This window comes from Ipomoea nil, unplaced genomic scaffold (assembly GCF_001879475.1).
Source record: "Ipomoea nil cultivar Tokyo-kokei standard unplaced genomic scaffold, Asagao_1.1 scaffold1735, whole genome shotgun sequence".
In the NCBI taxonomy this organism is placed as follows: domain Eukaryota; kingdom Viridiplantae; phylum Streptophyta; class Magnoliopsida; order Solanales; family Convolvulaceae; genus Ipomoea; species Ipomoea nil.
Genome location: NW_017618163.1, coordinates 398911 through 407757, shown reverse-complemented (window position 1 = coordinate 407757; position 8847 = coordinate 398911). Strand labels below are relative to the sequence as shown.

The window sequence follows — 8847 nt, the reverse complement described above, 5'->3', positions numbered from 1 at the left end:
ATGTGAATCATAATAAGGTTAGATGATTAAAATTGTAAGGGATGTGGTATATTTTATAATTTAACAAAATTGATGGAATGGGATCAATTTTGTCAAATTATATAATATACCACATCTCTTATAATTTTTAGTGTTTGACATTGGTACGACAGCCACGAAAGAGTTACCATAAATTATAGCTAACAGTTAAATGATGATGGCCCTATGGTTGCCATGAAATTCCTGACAAACACTTGCTTTTGATCTATGGAGCTTGCCACAATATATCAAACTCATATAAAAACCACAATATATCAAATTTACAAAATCAGAGCTTTCTCTTTATATTTACTATAATGCAGCTTCAACAATGAATAATCATCTTTTTATGGGTTGAGCTGCATAAAATAAATCATGGAGAAACTAGTATTTCAAAGTGATGAGTTTAACTGGCTTAGAGAGAACGTTAATCATACCACACTTTCATGGACACTTAGTGGAGCCCTCTGAAGGTCTCTTATAGAATCGCCACTCCCCCATTTTTCCATAACTCAGCTAACCCTGAAAAATAAGCTTGACAATAAGTATCACTGAAAGTAAAATGGGATAAAATCATGGAACTGAAATAATTTCAACCTTCATATTGTAGTCACACCCATATATAAAATGCAGAATAAACTTATTTAACTTCCAAATGCCATGGGAAAGTAATCTTGTAATTTACAAAAGTGCAGCTACCATGTACTGAAGAATATATATAATGCAGATAAATTAAATATGCACAAAACCCACTTGAAGAGCAAGAAGTCCTTCCTAAGAATATGTTGTACACCATGCTTAACAGAAGCAGCATTTAGGTCATAAAAGATCATGTTCAGCTCATAAATTCAACGAAAATTGTTAAAAGTGGTTAAGTCTCTGCAACATGTTCCATTCTCAAAGAAACATTCATCCAGGTAGGTGTTTTATATTCTATATTTCTATCCCATAATACCAAAGTCAAAATATCAAGTTAGCCCCTTGCACATATTGTTTCGATGCCTATGGATTTTAGGTTGGATGTTAAGCAAGACAACACTGTTACATTAGCAAGTAATAACACCTAACGATAAAAAGTTGGGTCAAAAACTAAAACAATTCAGAGCCTGTAGATTACTGCAAATATTTGAATCTGTCTAAGAGTGAGTGAAGCATACACATTAAAGTTAGCAAAGAACAAAGAAATGGAGAGAAATCAAGTTGTAGAAAACAAAATGTGCATGTAAAAACAATCTATTGCCGGTTCAATAGAAATGATAAAGCATACCTTTTGAGGGAACATATCAAGGATACTCTGCTGCCCACTGGTCAACATAGCCACTGCAATGGAAAGCTCCATAACATATGATATATGAGGACAACCAAAATCATGCCCTACCAAAATCACCTATATGTTCAAAAAGAGTAATACAAAGAAAACAATAACCTTAACACTAAAAATAGGTCAATGTGCACAAAAATTGAGTCCTCAGATTTTTTTTTCTGAGTCATTAATAAAAGATTAGCCATTACACATATGTAGAAATCAAATATATATCTATTGTTAGTAATACTATCAACAGTCCTTCGCATGGATCAAAAGGCCAAGGCTTATTATTCAAATTCCATTGCATTGGTGCCCGTATTACAGAATTTAGAAGCAGACAATTGCAAGATCCTATATATATAAGATTTATTTTAAAGCATATACAAACAGAGACAAATTCACAAAGGTAAACAGAAAGCTGAAATTAATAAAATAACATTCTCTTCGTCAACAAGCTTTTCAATAAGAATCAGTGAGTAGCTTCACATACTGAAAGGCTGGTTATACTATTTGTGTCAAAAGAATGAATTCCTAAACCAATTAAATTTATTTGCAGTAACTTTAAATCCAGCTCCTTCCAGAAGTGCAATTGTTTTTATACCAAAAGGTTTGGTATAAAAATCAAAAGGGCACCAGTTAAGCAAATTGTAATCAAAAGGGTAGTAACATTAAATCCAGCCAATAGCATCCAACAAAGATCAAAAGGGCACCATGAAACCAAAAGTGTTATGGACATAAGGGGTCGCTATATCAGTTAGCATATTGTAATAAAAACAAACTTAACTTCATTTCAGATTTCCTAGTATGACCTTTTTTTAATGTGATAAAATTATTCATATTCCATAAATAGCACACATATTCACATACAACAAATAATATAAATAAATAAATAAGATTTGAGCAGTACTAACCGAATACTGCAGTTTATCAAGACCTTGAGGATCATCAATCCCTCCTCAGATTATTAAACCTCAAATCTCTGCAAATTTAATATGACAACAAAACAATAAAGCAGAGAAGTATATTTCACAAATAGTAAGCAAAAGCAATCCATATTCCTTAATACCAAAGTCAAAATATTGGGTTAGCCACTTGCACATATTGTTTGGACGCCTATGGATTTTTGGTTAGATGTTATGCTACAAAGGTTGATCCTATTAATTAATTTTAAAAACATAGTTGGGCAAAACCTTAGAAAATTATATAGTTACAAGACTTCGAAAACAATGAAAGTAACAAAAAGCTATACGCAATATAAGATATGTTCTCATTGAGTTCAAAAGGAATGGGCGGACTTACCTTATTCATTCATAACATTTTGGCCATCTTTCTTGATCTTTAAACTATACACGAGCAACATCAATAGCAAGAGTCACCATGCCCAAACTCCTCCTACAACTACACTCTTAACGAACATTTAATAATAAGGAACCGCTATAGTATTGATCGTAAGAATGTTATACTATTTATAATTTGACAAAATTGAACCCATTCCTTCAATTTTGGTCAAATTAAAGAATGTACCACATTTCTTATGACTTTAGTATCCAACACTGTTACGAATTGGCAAGAAAGAGTTTTTCTTAATAATTATTAAGAAAAAATCTTTCATGTGAATCATAACAAGGTTAGATGATTAAAATTGTAAGGGGTGTGGTACATTTTATAATTTAACAAAATTGAGGGAATGGGATCAATTTTGTCAAATTATATAATATACCACATCTCTTATAATTTTTAGTGTTTGACATTGGTACAAAGACCATGAAAATGCCTCCCTAATATAATAATAATAACAAAAATAATAAAAAGAGTTACCTTAAACTATGGCTAATAGTTAAATGATGATTGCCCTGTGGTTGTCATGAAATTCCTGAAAAACGCATGCTTTTGATCAATGGAGCTTGCCACAATATATCAAATTCACACTTCAATAGCATATAAAAACCACAATATATCAAATTTACAAAACCATAGCTTTCTCTTTATATATTTAGTATAATGCAGCTTCAACAATGAATAATCATCTGATTATGGAGAAACTAGTATTTCAAAGTGATAAGTAACTGGCTTGGAAAGAATGTTAATCATAAAAAACAATAAAATTTTGTTACTTACATTTCAAGACTATTGCAAAAAGCAAGGCAACACTGTTACATTAGCAAGTAACAGCAACTAACAATAAAAAGTTGGGTCAAGAACTAAAACAATTCAGAGCCTGTAGATTACTGCAAAATATTTGAATATGTCTAACAGTGAGTGAAGCATACCAGGCAACTATACACATTAAAGTTAGCAAAGAACAAAGAAATGGAGAGAAATCAAGTTGTAGAAAACAAACTGTGCATGTAAAAACAATCTATTGCCGGTTCAATAGAAATGATAAAGCATACCTTTTGAGGGAACATATCAAGGATACTCTGCCCACTGGTCAACATAGCCACTGCAATGAAAAGCTCCATAACATATGATATATCATGCCCTACCAAAATCACCTATATGTTCAAAAAGAGTAATACAAAGAAAACAATAACCTTAACACTAAAAATAGGTCAATGTGCACAAAAATTGAGTCCTCAGATTTTTTTTTCTGAGTCATTAATAAAAGATTAGCCATTACACATATGTAGAAATCAAATATATATCTATTGTTAGTAATACTATCAACAGTCCTTCGCATGGATCAAAAGGCCAAGGCTTATTATTCAAATTCCATTGCATTGGTGCCCGTATTACAGAATTTAGAAGCAGACAATTGCAAGATCCTATATATATAAGATTTATTTTAAAGCATATACAAACAGAGACAAATTCACAAAGGTAAACAGAAAGCTGAAATTAATAAAATAACATTCTCTTCGTCAACAAGCTTTTCAAAAAAAAAATCAGTGAGTAGCTTCACATACTGTGAAAGGCTGGTTATATTATTTGTGTCAAAAGAATGAATTCCTAAACCAATTAAATTTATTTGCAGTAACTTTAAATCCAGCTCCTTCCAGAAGTGCAATTGTTTTTATACCAAAAGGTTTTGGTATAAAAATCAAAAGGGCACCAGTTAAGCAAATTGTAATCAAAAGGGTATAACATTAAATCCAGCCAATAGCATCCAACAAAGATCAAAAGGGCACCATGAAACCAAAAGTGTTATGGACATAAGGGGTCGCTATATCAGTTAGCATATTGTAATAAAAACAAACTTAACTTCATTTCAGATTTCCTAGTATGACCTTTTTTTAATGTGATAAAATTATTCATATTCCATAAAATAGCACACATATTCACATACAACAAATAATATAAATAAATAAATAAGATTTGAGCAGTACTAACCAAATACTGCAGTTTATCAAGACCTTGAGGATCATCAATCCCTCCTCAGATTATTAAACCTCAAATCTCTGCAAATTTAATATGACAACAAAACAATAAAGCAGAGAAGTATATTTCACAAATAGTAAGCAAAAGCAATCCATATTCCTTAATACCAAAGTCAAAATATTGGGTTAGCCACTTGCACATATTGTTTGGATGCCTATGGATTTTTGGTTGGATGTTATGCTACAAAGGTTGATCCTATTAATTAATTTTAAAAAAACATAGTTGGGCAAAACCTTAGAAAATTATATAGTTACAAGACTTCGAAAAAAATGAAAGTAACAAAAAGCTATATGCAATATAAGATATGTTCTCATTGAGTTCAAAAGGAATGGGCGGCCTTACCTTATTCATTCATAACATTTTGGCCATCTTTCTTGATCTTTAAACTATACACGAGCACCATCAATAGCAAGAGTCACCATGCCCAAACTCCTCCTACAACTACACTCTTAACGAACATTTAATAATAAGGAACCGCTTTAGTATTGATTGTAAGAATATTATACTATTTATAATTTGACAAAATTGAACCCATTCCTTCAGTTTTGGTCAAATTAAAGAATGTACCACATTTCTTATGACTTTAGTATCCAACACTGTTACGAATTGGCAAGAAAGAGTTTTTCTTAATAATTATTAAGAAAAAACCTTTCATGTGAATCATAACAAGGTTAGATGATTAAAATTGTAAGGGATGTGGTACATTTTATAATTTAACAAAATTGAGGGAATGGGATCAATTTTGTCAAATTATATAATATACCACATCTCTTATAATTTTTAGTGTTTGACATTGGTACAACAGCAATGAAAGAGTTACCACAAACTATAGCTAACAGTTAAATGATGATGGCTTCCTGACAAACACATGCTTTTGATATATGGAGCTTGCCACAATATATCAAATTCACACTTTAATAGCATATAAAAACCACAAAATATCAAATTTACAAAAGCAGAGCTTTCTCTTATTATGGGTCTAAGTTGCATGAAATAAATCATAGAGAAACTAGTATTTCAAAGTGATGAATTTAACTGGCTTGGAGAGAACGTTAATCATACCACACTTTCATGGACACTTAGTGGAGCCCTCTGAAGGTCTCTTATAGAATCGCCACTCCCCCATTTTTCCATAACTCAGCTAACCCTGAAAAATAAACTTGACAATAAGTATCATTGAAAGTACAATGGGATAAAATCATGGAACTGAAATAATTTCAACCTTCATATTGTAGTCACACCCATATATAAAATGCAGGATAAACTTATTTAACTTCCAAATGCCATGGAGGCTGAAAGCCAACAATCTTGTAATTTACAAAAGTGCAGCTACCATGTACTGAAGTATATATAATGAAGATAAATTAAAAATGCACAAAACCAACTTGAAGAGCAAGAAATCCATACTAGGAATATGTTGTTCACCATGCTTAACAGAAGCAACATTTAGGTCATAAAAGATCATGTTCAGCTCATAAATTCAACGGAAATTGTTAAAAGTGTTAAGTCTCTGGAACATATTCCACAAAGAAACATTCATTCAGGTAGGTGTAGTTATCTCCAATAAATTTTGAAAAAAACAATAAAATTTTGTTACTTACATTTCAAGGCTACTGCAAAGCAAGGCAGCATCGTTACATTAGCAAGTAATAGCAACTAATGATAAAAAGTTAAGTCAATTCCTAAAACAATCCAGAGCCTGTAGATTACTGCAAAATATTTGAATTTGTCTGCAATACCGTATACAACAGTAAGTGAAGCATACCAGGCAACCATACACATTCAACTTAGCAAGGAACAAAGAAATGGAGAGAAATCAAGTTGTAGAAAACAAACTGCATGTAAAAACAATCTATTGCCTGTTTAATAAAATGATATGCAAGCACAACCAAAATCATGCCCTACCAAAATCACCAGTTGAATGTTCAAAAAGAATACGTACAAAGAAAACAAAAACCTAACACTAAAAATAGGTCAATGTGCACAAAAATTGCGTCCCCAGATTTTTTTCTGAGTCATTAATGAAAGATTAGCCATTAGACATATGCAGAAATCAAATATATATCTATTGTTAATAATACTATCAACAATCCTTCACATGGCTCACAGGGCCAAAGCATATCATTCAAATTCCAGTGCATTGGTGGCCGTATTACAGAATTTAGAAGCAGACAATTGCGGAATCAAATATATATACAGGCATTCAAGATTTATTTCAAAGCATAAAAGTAGAGGTAAATTCACAAAGGTAATCAGAAAGCTGAAATTAATAAAATAACCTTCTCTTCGTGAACAAGCTTTTCAAAAAAAAAAAATCAGTGAGTGGCTTCGCTCGGTGCCGCCGTCTCGCTTCCTCCATCTCCTCCCTCCAATTCGCCATTATCCACGGTGAATCGAAGTTGGATTTCGTGGATTTCCACTTCTGTCCGTTGGTCTCTTGAGTTGATATCTTTGATGTGAGGCACTGTGAGAGGTATGGGGAGATGATTTTTTTCTTCAACTGGAGAGATACGAGGTGGTTTAAATAAAAAATAAACAACTCAACGGTCAGTTGAGGTTTAAAATTTCAATTTTTAAAAATTTTGTATTTTACTTTAATATATTTTGATGGTTTTTTTTTTTCTTCTTTTTCTTTTCTGCTGAGAGTAGTTTTTCTATTTTTAATTTCTTTCTAAAAATTTGACCGTAAGAATTCTGAGTTAAATTTATTTTTTTAATTTTTAATATATTAAAATTTTGAGTTAAATTTATTTTTAATTATTAGTATATTTTGATTAGGGGGTTAGCGAATAGAGCTTTCGGTAAACTATTCGTATTCGTGTTCGGTAAGCGTTCGTTTATTAAGGTAAACGAACATTAACAAACAAAATTTAGAGCTCGGTTTATAAACGAACAGAGTCTGAACAGTTGTAAGCTCATTTGCTAAGAGATCGTGAACAAGCTCGTTTGTATTCGTTTAATAATGTTCGCGAACAAGCTCCTTTATTGTTGGTTCAATAATGTTTGTGAACAAGCTCGTTTGTGTTCGTTTAATATTTGTTTGTATTCTCTTTGTAATTGTGTTACTTGTTTGGTTATTTTTTATGAACATATATTATTTCTTGTTCACGAACGAATTGTGATCATGAACTTGTTCATATGTTTTGTTATTAACCATTCACGAACGTGTTTATGAGCGTGAACAAACATGTTCGTGAATGTGTATGTTAATGTTAACGAACATGTTCGTGAACGTGCTCGCGAACGCTTAACAAATGAACACGAACACAAACACTCCAAAAACCTTAACAAACGAACACGAACAACCTACATTCGTTTATGTTTGATTCGTTAAGAGCCCTAATTTTGATATTTTAAATGCAGATTTTTAATATTTTGATTTAAAATCGAAATTTTGAATTATAATTATAAAGTTGAAATTATTAATTATAAAAAAAAGTAAATAAAATATTAGATGATGTGTATAATGAAGTGTATGCCCCACAAAAAAATGGAGAATGATTGGAAAGAAAATAAGGCCCCATTTAATTTTTTTTAGTACACTCTAACATATATATAGTATTTGCTCAGCAAATTATGCCGATCCTTGATTAGGATGGAACTCGATTTTAAACATTCCTTATGAAAAGGAATAGTGATGTTATCTAACCACAAGGTATTTATCCAGTCTCGTTTAGCTAGTGGAAAATATTTGGAGGGAAATGAAATTGAAATTTCATAAAAAAGAATTTACCATGACGATTAATTCCATTGTTTGGTTGGTGAAAAGAAAAATTACTGAGAATACTGATTTCAGATTGGGATGGAATGATTAGGAATAAGGAGTATAAAGACTAGGAGCATATTTGGTTGGATAAAAAAAAAAATTAGTCTTTATATTCATTATTGCTTACCATTTCAACCCAACCAAACAATGGAATTAATATTTTCAGTAATTTCTTTTTCACCAATTAAACAATATAATCAATCTTCCTATTAATTTCTTTTCTATGAAATTTAAATTCCATTTCTCTTTAAATATTTTTCACAAATTAACGGGTTCAATAATGAGAAGACGGCAAAAAAATATGAAACCCATTTTGTTTCCAATTTCTAAGTTCTAAAAGTTGTCATCTTTAGACTTTTCATTCAGTCTCTAGTTGAAT

The 8847-nt window shown here is 31.2% G+C and overlaps 1 long non-coding RNA gene across 1 annotated transcript; it reads right to left on the bottom strand.

Annotated features, from left to right (window-relative positions):
• Positions 1–298: 298 nt before the first annotated feature.
• Positions 299–3777, bottom strand: LOC109192032. Its single transcript, XR_002056035.1, has 2 exons — positions 3718–3777; positions 299–540 (listed from the first exon to the last, which is right to left on the bottom strand). It is a non-coding gene; the product is annotated as an uncharacterized LOC109192032 (long non-coding RNA).
• Between the last annotated feature and the right edge of the window lie 5070 nt (positions 3778–8847).